The 16,001-nt window shown below is 54.4% G+C and overlaps 1 protein-coding gene across 1 annotated transcript in view; it reads left to right on the plus strand.

Annotated features, from left to right (window-relative positions):
* The first annotated feature begins 215 nt into the window (after positions 1-215).
* Positions 216-16,001, plus strand: part of Arhgap23 (Rho GTPase activating protein 23) — a 72,175-nt gene continuing 56,389 nt past the window's right edge. The window contains exon 1 of the mRNA XM_048365637.1: positions 216-326. The gene's annotated coding sequence lies outside the window, so the exon portion shown is untranslated. The remainder of the gene's footprint in view (positions 327-16,001) is intronic.

A 16,001-nucleotide genomic window follows, 5' to 3' on the forward strand; every position in this document is an offset into this window, starting at 1 on the left:
CGGCACAAACTTCCTTCTCTGCGCCAGACGGGGGTGGGGTGGAGACCCCAGGTCCCAGACCCCTGGACCCTGCCGCTCGGAGCGGGGAGAGGCGGCAGGTGCGCCCGCCCGATCGGTCTCCAGCCCTGGGGTGTCAGGGGGCGGAGCGAGGGGGCGGGCCCCGGGGCACCCCGCGCGCGGCCCCGCCCCCGGCCCGCCCCCCCGGGTCTCTGGCCCGCGCCCCCGGCAGTGCCCGGGCAGCAGAGCCGTCGCTGCCACCCGATGAATGGAGTCGCCTTCTGCCTGGTCGGGATCCCCGCCGCGCTCGGAGCCCCCGGCCCCACCAGGTGAGGGCGCCGGGCCGGGGAGGGGCGGGTCCGGGCGCGGCCGGGCCGGGCCGGGCCGGGGTCGCTGCCCCTCTCCGCGGTGGGCACGGGCCTGGGGCGCACGGCCCGGGCACCAGGGGGCCCGCTGCGGGGACCGTAGGGGTGGTGATGGGCTGGGGAGGGGGGCAGAAGAGAGAGCCGCCCGGCACGGGGGCGGGAAGGAGGGGGCCCGGCGGGCCCGGACGGGCTGGGGGGCAGCGGGGGGCCTCCGGGGGCAGGGGCCACCCATCGGGCGGCGGTGCCCGGCCCCTCCTGGCGAGGCCGCGGGCAGCGGGGGGCCCGCGCCTTTTGTCCGGGTGGTTCAGGCGGGGCGCCCGCCGCCGTTTCCTCCGCCCGAGTTTTCGTTTTCCGTTGGCCCCGGCACAGCTGGAGGGAGAGGCCGTGGGGGAGGGCGTCCGGGGCGGGACGGCGGCGGCCGGGCTGGCAGGGCCCGGGCCCCGCGCCCCCGGGCCCGGGCCACACTCGCCCCCGGCCGCCGGCTCCACCCTCACCACGCGCTGGCTACCAAGTTGGGGGTTCGGGGCGTTCGGGTTGGGGGGGGGGGACACGCCGCTGCCCTGGATGCTGAAGAAGAGACCCAAGCCCGTGCCCCCAGCCCTGCAGGCCGGGCTGCCCTCCCTCCTGGCCCCTCAGGCTGGCGGTGGGTGGGTCGGGGCGCGCGGGGTGCCAGGGGCATTACTCAGCGCTGGGCTGCTTTGCTTGGGTTCTTTCATCTGCCAGCTGCTGAGGCTGGGGAGGGGCCGGCGAGGGCCTCACGGCCCCCATTCCCCCTCCCACCACGGGGCCAGGCCTGCCTCCCCCGCCCCTAGGCCTGGCCCAGGCCAGCACCCGCACAGCCAGCCGCTGCTCAGGGGGGAAGGCGAGAGCACTGACAGGCCAGTAGTTTTCCTGAGTTTGGAAAGGAAGTTCCCCGGGGTCCAAGTTGGCCTCAGTCAAGGCCTGAGTTGAAGCCTCTTTCTCTTAGGATGGGGTGGCAGGGCTGCCGCACCCCCCCCCCACACCCACCCCTTCTTTCCAGCCCTCTCCAGGGTTGGCCCTGGAGGCATATGCTTTGCAAACTCTTTCTGGGACGGAAATGTTTCTCTGGAGCTGGCTCTGCACAGTTCTTCCTCAGTTTTCTTCTCTCTCTCTCTCTCTCCCATCCCTGCAGCCAAAATGTTTCCTCATTATGAACTTGAAATTCAGGATGGACAGGGGGCAGGCGGGGGTGGAGGTCATTAAGCATGAGTCCCTGGGATTCTCCCCCACACCCCCACTAACAACAACTGCATACTTCATCTCTACTCCCCTCTATCTCCACCCTCTCTGGGTGGCCCAGCTGGGGGTGAAAGGCTTGCTGATCCCACGTGGTTCCTTTCCCCTCTGCCAGGGCAAACAGCCCCATTTTTCAAAAGTGGCCAGCTCTGCTGAGATGCGTTCATTGGCATGCCATCTCAATATCCATTATGTAACCAGTCCTTTTACCTCCAAACTCTGCCCCAAAGTCCCTCAGCCCTAGCTGGTTTCACCGCTTACTGGCTGTGTAGTTGGAATGGCCCCCCAGGTGTCGGAGAACTCCAAGGTCTTGAGTCGTAGGCCCTGCCTTGCCCTTGGGAAGGAAAGAGAGCAGTGATTTTTGCCCTGGGGTGAATGCTGGATCACCCTGGATTCCAGGACCTCAGAGCCCTGAGTGGTCAGGAGGTGTGCGTGTCACTGTCACGTTTTATGGAGGGTGGGTCTGATCCACTCAGGGCTAGAAGCTTGGGCTCCTGATGGCAGCCAGGACACTGAGGAGAGAAGTGATTAGAAGATGGCTTTGTGGGGCTCCCAGCCGAAGCAGGACACTGGACTCAGGGAACAGGCCTTGTGTGAGGGCCGCTTGCTCGGGGGGCTTTCTGTGTCCCCCTCCGCAGGCGAACCCTGAACTCATGGTGAAGTGATGCAGCATTGTTGACGTAAATAGGAATGGGGGTGCGGGAGGGTGTTGGTGACAGAGCAGGGCAGTGCAGGAGTGGGCAGCAGATTGCTTCATCCCTCATTGCAGGGCTGCTTTGAAGGACTTCTCCATGTGTAATGTTCAAAGACAGACTACAAAGCAAGAGGCTGGGCTGACGATGTAAGGGACTGAGTTAGATATTCAGGAGATCTTCCAAAGTCAGGCCTACGAGGTGGACCACCCCAGAGCAGTTGAGAGCATCACGCCGGGAAGTTTCCTTTATCTGATCCCATCAGACATCCCGAGCACACAAATATATTCAAATGAGCATATACATCAGTGCTCCTTCCTCTTCTGTGTGTGTGTGTGTGTGTGTGTGTGTTGTGTGTGTGTGCGCACGTGTGCATACCAGTGCTGGGGCTTGAATTCAGGGCCTGGACACTGTCCCAAAACTTTGCTCAAGATTGGCATTCTGCCACTTGAACCATAACTCCATTTGTAGCTTTTTGGTGATTAATTGGAGATGAGTCTCGCAGACTTTCTGCCTAGGATTTGAACCAAGATTTTCAGATCTCAGCCTCCTGAGTAGCTAGGATTACAGGTACGAGCCACCAGCACCTGGCTTAGTACTGTTTTGGGTTTTTTTTGGCCAGTCCTGGGGCTTAGACTCAGGGCCTGAGCACTGTCCCTGGCTTCTTTTTTTTTTTTTTTGCTCCAGGCTAGCACTCTGCCACTTGAGCCACAGCACCACTTCTGGCCATTTTCTGTATATGTGGTGCTGGGGAATTGAACCCAGGGCCTCATGTATATGAGGCAGGCACTCTTGCCACTAGGCCATATCCCCAGCCCATGTGGCTTAGTACTTTAAGAAGAAGTACTAAGAAGTATTTAGTACTTTAAAGAGAGTTGCTTTAATAATATGGCTGATAACTAAGGCATAGATAGCAGTTCCTCTGGGCCAGAGTATCTGTTTCATCCTCATAGTATCACCGTGAGGCAGGTACCATTTCTGTCCCCATGTTGCAGTGGAGAACACTAAGGCACAAAGCCTCATCACTAGTAAACAGCAGAGCCAGGGTGGGAAGTGGCTGTTGACATGACATGGAACCATCACCTTCCCCATTGGACTTTCCAGCACCTCACTGTCCTGCTTGGCCCACCTCGAATCTGTGTCCATCTTGGACACAGCCTCAGGTCAAGTCAGCCTCTTTCTGGGCTGTTCTTGCCCTCAGGGTGAGGAAGCCTAGGTGTCCGGCCATGGGTGCAGGTGGGGAAGCTGCCTGGTTGCTCCTCCAGCCGCCCCCACCCCATCCATGCCAGCCCACAAACACCAGGTTCCTGGGTTAGCCAATTGGAGCTCTCTTTCCAAAGGGACATCAGCCTTGCTCTGTTGGCTACAGGGATTCAAAGGTGGGGTATTATTGGCTTGCTCGGGGGTTTGGACAAAGCCTGGTTTTAATTATCCTGCTCTGTCACCCTCCCCAGACAGTGCCATGAATAGGGCCTGTGGGAACTGGCACTGCCTTTCCCCAGGCACTCCCCCCCTCCACAACCTGCCTTTAGATCCAGGCCCCTGTTCCTTGTGAAATGGTGCCAGCTTGTCAGCAGGGCAGTGCCAGGCTGTACCAGGCGGGTAGCTCTTCGCCAGTGGCCTCAGTGGGACATCAGGCTCAGGTGGCCTTGGGACTTTGAGTGAAGTTTAAAGCCCTTTGAGGGGAGAATGTATATCACCTGTCAGAACAGTCAAGACTAAAGGGGGCCATCTTGTCCCAACTTCCCAGTCTCCTAGGGGAGACTGATGCCACACAGCCTCAGCTGTCAGACCAAGTTTCTCCTTCCATCGTTCTGTTCTGTTCTGGGTCTCCCCTCCCCCCTCCCTCCGCTAGGACTGGGCTCCGAGAGGGAGAGGGGAGGGCAGAGAGGAGGGCAGAGAGGGGACAATGTGTCTTGTTCATCTCTGTGTCCCCAGTGACCAGCACAGTGCCTGGCACTGAGCAGTTCTCCATAAATGTTTGTGAAATGCCAGCCAGGGGAGCTACTGGGCCCCGGCCCCCTGGGGTGCCCTGGGAGCCACTCCTTCCCTGGTAGTGTGATGGTTCCCTTCTAGATCAGTCTCCCCATCATAATGAGTCACTCAACGGTAAGAAAAACACTACCAGCAATCATATCCATAGTGCTTACCACTGAGTAGTACATTATCTAGCCCCTTTTGACAGATGGGGAAACTGACACAAAGGTGTCACCCAGCTAAGAGCTGAGAGGTTAACCATGCTTATAACCTCATTCCAAGCAACCCAGAGGTGCCACGTTTGTCTGGTCATCCATAGACATTGGCATGCAACTGGCACCCAAGAATGTTTGTTGGATGACTGACTAAGATTCATGAATGATGGGGCAGGATATGGCCTACCACAGACTCCTGTAACCCCATCCTTTAGAAGAAGGTGGGGTCGGGGATTTGGGAAGGGAGCCTGGAGGTGCTTTGCTGTGTTTTCTGAAGCTACAGGGAAGGAGAGCTCATTCAGCTCACCAGTGCCCTCCTCAGCTCCAGGGCTCCTCTTCTTCCCTGAGAGTTTTAAGAGGACAGTGCTAAGGAATGAGCATGTGGGGAAAGACTATAGGTTAGATCATCCCTCTGGCTCTCGTGCATTCACCTCAATGCGTCACCTTGTGGAAAGACTGTCCCTGGCAAGTTGGAGGGTGACCCAAGTCTAGTTTGGGGCAGGGCCTGTCACAATGCTATTCTTTCTTTTGCTGGTCCTGGGGCTTGATCTCAGGGCCTGGGCGCTGTCCCTGAGCTTCTTTTTGCTCAAGGCTAGCACTCTACCACTTGAGCCACAGTGCCACTTTCAGCTTTTTTTGAGTAGCTTATTAAAGATAAGAGTCTCACAGACTTTTCCTGCTCAGGCTGGCTTTGAACTGCAATCCTGAGATCTCAGCCTACTTGGTAGCTAGGATTACAGGCACCAGCCACCAGTGCCAGGCCATAATTCAATTTTTAAGCAACCCTAGTGTTGGACACTCAGTGTTGGTCATAACGATCAATTCTTCCTCTTTAACAAGAAAAGGTATTGGATTTCCAATCAGCTTCAGTCCTAAACCTTAGGTCCAAGGACATCTCCAACTTGCTCTAACTCTTGTGCACCTGGGCAGGTGACCCTTCCCCCCTCACTATTTTTCATTCCCTGGTTTGAATTAATATTAGCCAATGCTCCAGGTCACTCTTCATCTTATGCTAACAGTTTGTGTGTGCGTGTGTGCGTGTGTGTGTGTGAGAGAGAGAGAGAGAGAGAGAGTGTGTGTGTGTGTGTGTGTGTGTGTGACACAGTTTACCTTCTCACATAGACAGCAGGCCATTGTGGGAGAGCAGTCTGGGCCTGCTCCGGGCCTGCCCTGTGGTTGAGCACACCGCCTCCTGGCTTCAACCTGCGGAAGTTCTGGTTTCTGTTTTCATAATTCCCTGTGTGGCATTGGATAACCTAATTGTTTCAACCTTGGTGGGTTTTGTTGTTGTTTTGTTTTGGTGCTGCAGCTTGAATTTGGAGTCTGGGCACTGTCCCTTAGCTTTTTCTCTCAGGGCTGGTGCTCTACTACTTGAGCCACAGCCCTCATTCCTGGCTTTTTGGTGGTTAATTGGAGATCAGTGTCTCACAGACTTTCCTGCCCAGGATGGCTTCAAACCACAATAATCAGATCTCAGACTCCTGACTAGCTAGCATTACTGGCATGAGCCACAGGCACCCAGCGTCAGACTCCATTCTCTTATCCCTGAAATAATACTTTAAAATGATCAAAGGAATGAATGCGGTAACACAGGCAAAGTGACTATCATTTGGTAATCTCATCATATTAGCAGCAACTAATATTAAACAAACAATAATCAGTGGATGGAAATGAGAAAACATTTTTGTTGGTTGGTTTTGTTCTGGGAGTGGCAGGCACATCTAGATCCCTTGCACATGCTAGGCAAGCAAGTGCTCTGTCACTGAGCTATATCCCCAGCCCAGAGAACACACTTTTGGTTCAATAAAATAAAAAGAACCTTTGGGGCTGGGAATGTGGCTTAGTGGTAGATGCTTGCCTTGCATGCACGAAGCCCTGGGTTCAATTCCTCAGTACCACATAAACAGAAAAAGCCAGAAGTGGTGCTGTGGCTCAAGTGGTAGAGCACTAGCCTTGAGCAAAAGAAGCTCAGAGACAGTGCTCAGGCCCTGAGTTCAAGCCCCAGGAGTGGAAGAAAAAAAAAGAAAGACGAAGAAGAACTTCATATAATCAGAGTAACGTGAAAAAGAAGTGAGCTGCTCCTGGAGATAATGAAGCCTCTGTCACAAGAGAGACAAGACCAGATTGGAGAGCAATATGGAATGCAGAGGACTCAGTCACTGGAGGAGAGGGCCCAGGAAACCCTGGGGCCCTGCTTTAGGACCAGCTGTGGGATAAGCCATCACACACCTACCTCCCGGCTCCTGCTGTGGGAGACCGGGGTGAGTCAGACGCTTGGCCTCCTGGGAACCTGAGAGGCTGCCTGGAAGAGGCCTGGAAGGGTGGGCATGGATCTGGTGGGTGGAAGCAGGCAAGAGGCCATCACAGCGCTGAAGGGCCTGGAGGCTGAGGGCTAGGGAGGAGCCTGGGCTACTAGTCAAGAAGTCACTGATCCCAAAGCCCACCCCAAGGCAGGCTGGTCATCCAGCATGCCTGAGGAGGCTGAGTGGGTGGGAGTGGAGGTGGGGAAACTGGAAGCTCCCTGACCACCACCACCATCACCACCACCACCACCACCCCCAGCCTCTTCAGGGCTACTCCCTGTGACAAGGAGCCTGGGTCTGTAAGGAGCGAAACTGGGCAAAGAAAGCCTTCTTATGTCCAGTGCATTTGGGGGCGTCTGGGGGTGGGGGAACAGCGGGGCCATTGTTCCTGGCTGCCCTGGAATCTGGCCGAGGAGGAGCTGGCCCTAGGACTGGCTGAGCCCTCTGCAGGCAGGTTGTCTTTGAAGTGACCCTTTCAAAGCTCAGGGGGAGACAGTGAGATGATGGAGAGCCGGTGCCGCCTCTGCGGGGTGGGCAGGTAGGGGGAGGCTTGGGGCCTAGGGCAATGTGGTGGGCTGGGGGAGCACGTGGGACCCGTGGGGGGACGGGACAGTCACCAGGCATCTTGGTCCCAAGGCGGGGGGTGGGGGGAGTGTCAGTGTAGGGAAAGGCAGGGTTCCTTTTGGCGGGGTGTCTGGTTTCTATGTCTCCAGTTTGATTTCTGTCTGCGGCTGACCTCCCTTTTCCTCCTCGGGAGCATTGGGTGGGGACATGCAGGTTTTAGGGCCCCGGGAGGGGAGTGGGGATCTGGGCTTTCCCTGTGCCAAGGAGCCCATAGAAGGCTAGAAGGGGCTGAGTGGCAACTCCACCCTTCACCACAGTGTCCCCGACCTTTAAGGTGGGGGACACAGCATGATTGTGAAAAGGAAAGGCAGAAAGGAAGAGAAGGAAGGGGAGAGACTGGGAGGGGAGGAGGGAGAGGAAAGCCCATCGGAGCAGGTACACCTTTGTTTCAGATAGAGGAGGCCATCTCTTCTGTTGCTCCATTGTCCCCTTGGGGAAACTGAGGCTCAGAGAAAGGACAGGTCAAGGGAATGAGGCCGATGCTGTTGTCCACTTCAAGCCCCCACAGCCATCTCTGGAGTCACAGTGCTGCCCAGTCCCACCCTGCCCCTCTCAGTGACATTTCAGCCCCCGCCGGGAGCAACCTAGGTCAGTGGTCCCATGAGATGCTATCGGTCTGGTGAAATCATGGCCGTTCCAGTGTAAGTACACTGCACGGTTCTCACGGTGATGAAATCACCCCCTGAGCATTTCCCAGAGTGCAGCCCATCATTAAGTGACCCGCCACTGTCCTTGCTGTATTTGGGAAGTCTTTGGAGGTGTGGCCTGGTCCTGCCCCCAGAGAGGAGGAGGGAGCCGAGGGCTTGTGTGCCACGTTGGTGCTGCCTGTATCTCGGCCTGGCATCTGCAAAGCTGAGCCCTCATTAGCTCTAATGAAGCCTTGGCCCTGGGCCCCTCCACCCTGCCGCACCTGGGGGACCTTCAAGGGTAGCTGAGGTGGGCCCGGAGCCCAGAGAGGGAGAACATCAGAAAGAGAGGAGGCAAGAAATGGGGGTCCCATGACAGCTTAGGGCTGCCGGTGAGAGGGAGAGCAGCCTCCTCCCTTCTCCCCTGAAACCTCTGTCTCCTCCATTGGCTCCCAGAGGCCTTCTAGTGGTAAGGAGAAGACTTTCTGGGTGTTCAGGCATGGCCTGGGGCTGCTGAGTACATTCCCAGGCAAAGCTGGCATACAGTGGCCTTCCTGCCCTCTCCCTAATTCAGCCTAGAGCGGCATGGGAGGCTCGGTGCTTGGGGAAAAAACAGGCAGTGGACAGAATGTTAATGCAATCCAGCTACGGTTCTGTGGGTAGTCGTTACAAGCAAGCTGCCTGTGTTCTGGGTGCCCTTGGGACCCGGATGAATAAAACACAGCCCTGCCCTCGCTAGAGGTTCTTTGACTGCTTTCCTGACTGCCCAGAAGCCAAACAAATGATTTTAGAAACATAACTTGTGAAATTTGCATCTCCACTACTTCCCAGTCCAAAATACAAACATAGTCTCCTTGCCCAAGATTTTATTAACACTAACGTTAAAAACTGAACTCAGTACAGACACAGACACTTCACTGTGACACGTAAATACGAGTGTCACAAAGGTAGTGGCTATAGTTTAAACATGGAGACAGAGTAGCTGCATGGAATTGCCATAGCAATGGATTAAAAATGAGTACTGGCTAAGCATGGTGCTGTTACCTATAACCCCAGCTCCTCAAGTGATGCTCCCAGGATCACACCAGGGGCAGGAGGATCTCAGGTTTGAGGCTAGCCTGGGCAATGTTAACAACTGTTATCTCAAAAATAGTAAAAAAAAAAAAAAGAAGCTGGGTGCTGGTGGCTCATGACTGCAATCCTAGCTACTCGGGAGGCTGTGATTTAAGGATTGAGGTTTGAAGCCAGCCTGGGCAAGAAAGTCCATGCAACTCTTATCTCCAGTTAATCACCAGAAAAGCTAGACATGAAGCTGTGGCTCAAGTGGTAGATTGCTAGCCTTGAGCACAAAAGCTCAGGGATAGTGCCCAGGCCTTGAGTTCAAACCCGAGGATACACACACACACACACACACACACACACACACACACACAAACACACAAATAATAAAAGCAAAAAGACTGAATATAGGGTTCGAGCGATAGTTTGCTTGCCTAGCATTAGAAGGACCCAGGTTCAATCCCCCGAAACACCCACACACAAAAATCAGAAAAAAAAAAAAAAAACAAACCCAAGTGAACGGTGGCAAGAGAAAGACTAGTTGACCAGTTGGTGACGCTGAGGATTTCCCCCACTCTCCCCCACCTCGTCCTTGCTGTGGGAAGGGTGGCTGACTTAGGGTTTCGTGCCCTCTAGACAGGCGTGCAGTCTAGGCAAGCACAACCACTGAGCGACTGCTTCGGCTCCCAAGCTGAGAATTCTTTTGTGAAACCCTTCTGATGGAGGTTCGAAGGCCAGCGCAAGGTGTTGGTGCACTTCCAGATGCAAGAACCAAGACCTTGAGAGGGCCAAGAATGTCCCCCAGCATCCAAATTGAAATTCTCATTCCTACTCTTTTCTCTGTGGTCACTACTGTATTCCCTGACAAGAAAGTGCCTGGGAGACTAGGCGCCAGAGCCTCATATCTATGCTTAGCTACTCAAGAGACTGAGATCCGAGGATCGTGGTTCAAAGCCAGCCCAGGCAGGAAAGTCTGTGTAACTCTTATCTCAACCACCAAAAAAGCCAGAAGTGGAGTTGTGGCTCACATGGTAGAGTATCAGCCTTGAGAAAAGAAGTGAAGGAAGAGCATGAAGCTGAGTTCAAGCCCCATTACTGGCTAAGAAAGAAAGGAAGGAAGGAAAGGGAAGGAAGGAAGGAAGAAAAGGAGGGAGGGAGGCAGGTGAGCAGGTAGCAGGCTGGGGCAGCTGTCACTTCCTGCTTCCAGCTCTCTATTAGACCTATGAACCGAGAGGGGGCAAGGCTGGCCTGGGGGTGGGGTGCTCAGAAGCATCATTTGATGAGGCAGAATCTTCCTAGGGCATTGGCAGAGAAGGTGAGAAGTCTCCAGAAGCCTCACTGCATTTCTGGGATTTCAGCCATGGGACAGCAGGAGTGGACCTCCCAGCTTGGGAAATGCAGCCCCAGCAAGTTGTGGGCAGGGGCCCTAGGCAGAGGCTGGGCTGGGGGCTGGGTACTGCCTATTGTTGAGTGTCCATTCAGCCAGAGTTCCAGTTGGGCAGGGATCCACCAATCAAGAGACACGGGCGACTATTTATTTACATCTCATCTTCATGACCACACCCTTCATGTCTACTGCTCAGCTTCTATTTCCAGAAGTATACATCCTTAGCCCGAGCCCCATTTCAGGCCCCTTTGCAAAACTCCACTGGGAAGGTTGGGTGGGGGGCTGCTGTAGGAAGGGCTCACCTGGGCTGCCAGCCCAGGCTGCACTCTTCATAGCTCAGGGGCGCGAGTATTTCACATACTTGGCGCTCCTCACTTCTGGCTGGCCATCCTTCCCTTCCCCCTCTCCCTTTTCTGCTCTCCCCTTTTCCCTTGTCCCTCCACTTGCCCTCCCACTTTCCTCTACTAAGCCATTCTTCCTGAAATTTCACCCTCAAGCTGCTTCCTCCAAGCTGAGTGCACACAAGGAAACTGAAGCCCCCAGAGAAGGGGAGAAACTGCTAGTAAGTGGGCACAAGATGAGGTGGTTCCGAGCCTGGCTCCCTTGGCAGATGGGAGGACACACCTGGGCTGGTATCTGAGCTAAGGCTGCCGCCGTGGAACCCTGGTGCGTTTTTTGTTGTTGTTGTTGTTGTTCAGCTTGCCAGTTAGGAAAGCTGTTTGGAAACGGTTAAGCTGAGGCCTGAAGGACCCGGGTCAATCCAGGCAAGACACACAAGGAGCAGCAGCAAGTGCCACGGAGCAGCGCCTCATAACTGTGGTGGTGCGCTGTGGACTTGATAGACAGGCGCTATGCCTTGGGGAAGAGCTTGGCATGCTTGAGACCCTGTGAGGAGGTGCTGGGCATGGCTTGTGTGTGTATGGGGGGGGGGGGGACACAACTGTAGAAAGGATGGAAGCAGTATCCCTTATCTCCCCTACCCTTATGCCCTTGTTCCAGTGCCCCCCACTGTCAGACATGGTTCCCTAGGAGGAAGGGGTGGGGGTGTAAATATAGGAACCCAAGAACTGAAGCAGCTGCAGCTCTGGCAAACCCCTTGGGGGTGGGTCTGTACCCAGAGGCTTCTGCATCTCCCCACATTCAGAATCAGTGTGCTGAGTACTCACGCTGGGGGCATGTGCCCCCCCACCCCTTGCAAAGCAGCATGGAGCTTACCCCCCCCCCCACGACTCTCAATAGCCCAACTATAGCCTCTGGTGTCCAGGTGGGTGGGATTGCCTAGGCAGGGAGGGAATCAGGGATGAGAGAAACATTCCTGAAACAGCATGTACAGAGGACCCTAGGCTAGAAGCTGTCAGGTCCTCCTAGGAACTGGAAGGAGGCCAGGGTGACAGGAGCACAGAAGAAAGGGGGTGTAGTGGGTGCAGAGGCAGGAGGCCTTCCCACGGGGCCTGCTGGTCAGAACCTTAAACCATCAGTCTAGACTGTCAGGGGTCAGAGGGTGACGGAGCAGCCTGGTGAGGGTGGTGGGTGTGAGTGGGTGAACTAGGGGCATTTGGGAGGCAGAGTACCCCCCGAAGATGGGATGGAGACTGAGGCCATGACTCTGCACACTTACCAGTCCTAGATGAACTCTAATGTGCAGGGACTGGGGCTTGACCTCTGGGCTTCATGCTTTCCCTTAACATTTTTTTTACCCAAGGTTGGTGCCCTACCACTTGAGCCACTCCCCTGGGCTTTTTTTTTTTTAAACTGGTTAATTGGAAATAAGAGTCTCTTGGATTTGTCTTCCCCAGGCTGGCTTCCCACCTCAGTCCTCAGATGTCAGCCTCCTGAGTACCTAGGATTACAAGTGTGGGCCTTTAGTGCCTGGCTGGCCCTAGATAAATGCTTAGCAGTTTTGCTAGGCTTCTCTCCCACGTTCATTTTGTAGCTGAACAAATAAGAAAAGCTGTGTGACCTTAAATGATGACGGTGAGGGTTATGTAGCCAGAAAGGAGCACAACCATAATAGTTGAGCTTTTTTCACCTCTCCCTTCCCCCACTTCTCCTAGCACTAGGATTTGAACTTGGCCTTGCAGTTGCTAGGCAGGTGCCAGCCTAGAGACAGGCTGCCTCTCACCAGCCTGCTGTCTCCTTCTCCTCTGTGCATTCCCTCCTAGCTCAGGCCTGGAGTGTAGGGGAGAAGTTAGGGTGGTTTGTGAGGTGGCCAGCACCTTTTTTTTTTTTTTCCCCAAGAGACCACTCTGAGCTGGGCTCAGGCCTGTACTCATAGCCACCCAGTAGACTGAGATCTGAGGATGGAGGTTCAAAGCCAGCCTGGGCAGGAAAGGCTTGAGACTCATATCTCCAATTAACCACCAGAAAACCAGAAGTGGTACTGTGGCTTGAAGTGGTAGAGCTCAGGGACAGTGCCCAGGCCCTGAGTTCAAGCCCCATGACTGCTGCCACACAGAGGGCCTGGCACACATCACAGGCACTCAACCAGGAGCCACTACTGTCGTCACATTTCCCCTTGTGGGCCAGGCCCACTGCGGGGAGCGTCTGGTGGAGGGTGAAACCCTCTACCCTCCCCTGACCACGGCCTTGCCCAGCCTAGAAGCCATCCAGCTGCCTCACAAGCAGGAGCCAGGGCGGCCGTTTGTCCTTACACAGCCACCACCTCTCCCTCTCCAGAGGTTCTGCTCGGGCAGAGCCACGTGTGAAGCTGAATGTAGAGGTAACCGGGGCAGGTTGGGCAGGGCGAGGGTGAGGGGGTGGGTGGTTTCAGGGGTGGAGCTGAGAGCTTCTCCCTGCCCTCTGTGCCCCGGGGGAGAAAGCTGCTGACACTGGTTGGGGGGTGGGGTGGGCGGGGAGGGGATGTGGACTCAGATCGACTAGGTCTGAGTTCTCCTCAGAAAGAAAGCAGTGGCTGCACCTGTTGTCTCTGAGCGGGTGGTCAGACGACAGGAAGAACTTCTGTAGGAGGGGGACCATAAAGTGACTCACACCTAGCCGGTAGTTCTCTAACATGAGCTGTCCAGCTGGGGATGGATGGGGTGACTTGGGCACAGAGTTACTGCAGGTATTTCCTGCCTCCAAGAATGACTCTTCCCCCCCATCCCTCCCAGAGTCACTGGGTCTACTCTGAAGCAGGCTTTGGCCTCCCTAGTTCTCCTGAGCTAAAGAGAGACCTTGAGTCCTACAGTGGGGTCTCTTCTCTGTAAGGACGGGGTGGGGGTCAGGCTGTGGTTAGAGCTGAAGAGCCTGTCGATTGCCAGCCCATAGTGAGCAGCATACCCTGCCTGCCCATCAGTTCTAAGGGAGATGAGGCCGGCATGTTAGGGCTGGGCCAGCAGGGGGCTCTGCTGCCCACAGACAGGCCAGACGGGCTGCCTACCCCGACAGCCTGACCATAGGGCACCTTGCAGTGCCTAGGTAGTTTTTGTTGTTGTTGTCGTTTTGTTTTTTAACAGATGCCTGTAGGCACAGAGGTGATGTGTGTTACAGGTGTGCAAGCTCATGGGGGGATGGGAACAGACCTGTGAGGTGTATGTTCAGTTGGGTTATGTTTTGGGGCAAGAGCCCCACGATGAGCCAGGCTTTTACCAAGGAAACTGCCACCATCCTTCCAGCTCAGCAAAGTGTCAGGACGTGGAAGCGCCTGTGCATCTGCTGCCCAGTTCCCGAGGATGGCATCTCCATCAAGAGAGATTGGAATAACTGGGCCCTGGGGGGCTCACACCTGTCATCCTAGCTACTCAGGAGGCTGAGATCTGAGGATCCCGGTGTGAAACCAGCCAGGGCAGAAGAGTCCCTGAGACTCTCATCTCTAATAAACTACTCAGAAAAGGCTGGAAAGGGCGCTGTGGCTCAAGTGGTAGAGCATGAGCCTTGAGCAAAAGGAAGCACAGGGACAGTGACCAGGCCCTGAGTTTGAGCCCCGGGACCAGCGCGCACACACACACACACACACACACACACACACACACACACACACACACATACACACAGAGTAACTGGAGCCCTGAAAGTCGGATGGACTAAATGGTGGGAGCCCTGGGTCATTTGCTATGTGGTGGATGCATAGGCATTCTGGGCAACTTCCGGGAGACTTGCTGGGAGACTTGCTGACTTGTTTCATCTCTCTGTGTGTGTGTGTGTGTGTGTGTGTGTGTGTGTGTGTGTGTGTGTGTGCACTTGCCAGTCCTGGGACTTGAACTCAGGGCCTGGGTACTGTCCTTGAGCTTTTGTGCTCAAGGCTAGCACTCTACCACTTGAGTCTCAACTCTACGTCCAGCTGTTTGGTGGTTAACTGGAGATAAGGGTCTCATAGACTTTCCTTCCCTGGGCTGGCTTTGACCTGTGATCCTCAGATCTCAGCCTCTTGAGTAGCTAGGATTACAGGCGTGAGTCACTGACTCCTGGCTTTAACTATTTTTAAATACTCAGCTCTGTGGCAAATTGTACAGTCCTCCTCACCTTCTATTTCCAGAACTTCTGTTCTGGAGATGATGATGTATACACATTAAATAGGAATTCCCCATTCATTACCCTTAGATCTCAGCCTCCTGAGTCGCTAGGACTGCCGGCATGAGTCACCAGTGTCTGGCTTTAACTATTTTTAAATATTCAGCTCTGTGTCATATTGTGTAACCCCCATCTCCGAACTTCTGTATCCTCCTCAGATGACGGTCCATACACATTAAATAGGAATTCCCCATTCATTCACTGCCTCTACTCCCTGGCAACTGCTACTCATTTTAATTTGTCTCTGTGAATCTAAATGTGTCATATGAGTCAAATAATACAATAACTATTTTGTGTCTGCCTTATTGTTACTTAACATGCTATTTTTAAGGTTTATTGATATTGAAGCATGGGGAAAAGTTCCTTTTTTTTTTTAAGGCTGAATAGTATTCCACTATATGGATATACCACATTCCCAATATATGTGTAGGCTACATGTTGTTTATCCCAAGCATAGATGGATGCCTGGGCTGCTGACACCTCTTGATAGTTGTGAATAAATGTGTGTGAACATGAATGTACAAAGAGTTCCTGCTTTTAGTTCTTTTACATATATACTTGGAATTGCTGGATTACACAGTAATTTTGTGTTTGCCTTTTTACAGAACTGCCCTATTTTTCCCACAGCGCCTGCACCCCCCCCCATATATTCCCACCAGTAGGACACATTGTCACCATCCATAAAACCATTTTTTGGTGGTGGGGTGTTGATTTGTTTCTTTTGTGCCAGACTGGGAATTTAACTCAGGGTCTTGTGTCCTTGTTCATCTTTTTCTCTCCTGAGTGGTGCTCTGCTTCTTCAATGGCACCTCCTCTTCTTGGCTTTTGCTAGTTAATTGGAGATAAGAGTTTCTTGGGGGCTGGGAATGTGGCTTGGCTGTAGTGTGCTTGCCTAGCATGCATGAAGCCCTGGGTTCAATTCCTCAGTACCACAGAAACAGAAAAAGCAGAAAGTGGCTCTATGGCTCAAGTGACAGAGTGCTAGCCTTG

Source organism: Perognathus longimembris, chromosome 17 (genome assembly GCF_023159225.1).
Source record: "Perognathus longimembris pacificus isolate PPM17 chromosome 17, ASM2315922v1, whole genome shotgun sequence".
NCBI lineage: Eukaryota > Metazoa > Chordata > Mammalia > Rodentia > Heteromyidae > Perognathus > Perognathus longimembris.